This window comes from Chrysochloris asiatica, unplaced genomic scaffold (genome assembly GCF_000296735.1).
Source record: "Chrysochloris asiatica unplaced genomic scaffold, ChrAsi1.0 scaffold00306, whole genome shotgun sequence".
NCBI classification, from domain to species: Eukaryota; Metazoa; Chordata; class Mammalia; order Afrosoricida; family Chrysochloridae; genus Chrysochloris; species Chrysochloris asiatica.
Window position 1 is genome coordinate 514,774 of NW_006408824.1, and position 219 is coordinate 514,992.

Genomic DNA, 219 nt, shown 5'->3' on the forward strand with positions numbered 1-219 from the left:
GGGAACTCCCCCTTAAGTGATGGTGTGTCCTCACACCCATGGGAACTCTCCCTGCAGTGATAGTGTGTCCTCACACCCATGGGAATGCTCCCTGCAGTGATGGTGTGTCCTCACACCCATGGGAATGCTCCCTGCAGTGATGGTGTGTCCTCACACGAATGGGAACTCTCCCTGCAGTGATGGTGTATCCTCACACCCATGGGAACTCTCCCTGCAGTG

General features: G+C 56.2%; 1 protein-coding gene across 1 annotated transcript in view; it reads left to right on the forward strand.

The window, feature by feature from the left end:
- Nucleotides 1-219, forward strand: part of LOC102827370 (sodium/glucose cotransporter 1-like) — a 114,463-nt gene that overhangs the window by 109,972 nt on the left and 4,272 nt on the right. The window lies entirely within an intron of this gene.